This window comes from Penaeus vannamei, chromosome 1 (assembly GCF_042767895.1).
Source record: "Penaeus vannamei isolate JL-2024 chromosome 1, ASM4276789v1, whole genome shotgun sequence".
In the NCBI taxonomy this organism is placed as follows: Eukaryota; Metazoa; Arthropoda; class Malacostraca; order Decapoda; family Penaeidae; genus Penaeus; species Penaeus vannamei.
The window spans coordinates 40,317,704-40,318,664 of NC_091549.1; positions in this window are offsets into that span (position 1 = coordinate 40,317,704).

Genomic DNA, 961 nt, shown 5'->3' on the forward strand with positions numbered 1-961 from the left:
GAGGACGGTCCCTTCCCTGTGGTTCGCTACATCTTGTTTTTCTTTAATCAATTTTCTCTTTCTGAGTCTGTCCACATGTGTATTTTTTTACGTACTTTCCTGTATATCTCTGAATCTCTGAATCTGCTCCTGTGCGCGTGTGTAGGCATGTATGTGTTTATCCATGTGCGCCTTTATGTGTCTGTACGGACGCGTGTAAGTTATTCAGCTGCTTCCCCCAATCAACATATTCATACAGACGCCCATTACAAACAACATACCCAACCGGCACCAGGAAAAGGGTAGGGGATAGGGTAAATCAAGATACGTCTATCTACACCGAAATTATACTAGTATGTTAACGGCGGCGCGACCCACGTTCGCAAAATAAACTAGGAAGCTACTCTTAACAAAGCGTAACTGTGCTTGCAGAGGAGAGGGAGTGCGTGTTTGACGATGTAGAATCATGCAAATATGCAGAGGGTAGAATATTTTGTCAAGAGGGAGAGACAAGATAGCGTGAGAGATGTGACAGGATATTTTTTTACGACGATAATGGCCGCGCTGAATATTAATACATGAAGGGATGCCTAATTTCATCTTTGGGCTTATTAGTAGTAGCTCCTCGTTAATGAAATTATATTTTTAACATTTCTTTTTCTTCTTATTAGCATTTTTAAATCCAATCAAGAAAGAATGGCAAGGCAAACAAATAGAACCAGTCTATTCCCTAAGACGTATGGATTTTAAACTCAAAGGGAATTTCCCAAAGGAGAAAAAATATATATATATATTGTCAAGCCCCGAACGCAAGAGAAGGACTGGGAGAAAGAAAATTGGGTAATTCAAGTTGATTGAAAGTCGGAACTTTGGGAGGGAGAGATAATGCCGGTAATGGCCGAGGAGCTGGAGGAAGAGAGGAAGAAGGAGAGGGAAAGGGGAACAGGAGGACGAAGACGAGGGGCTAGGAAACAGACGAAAA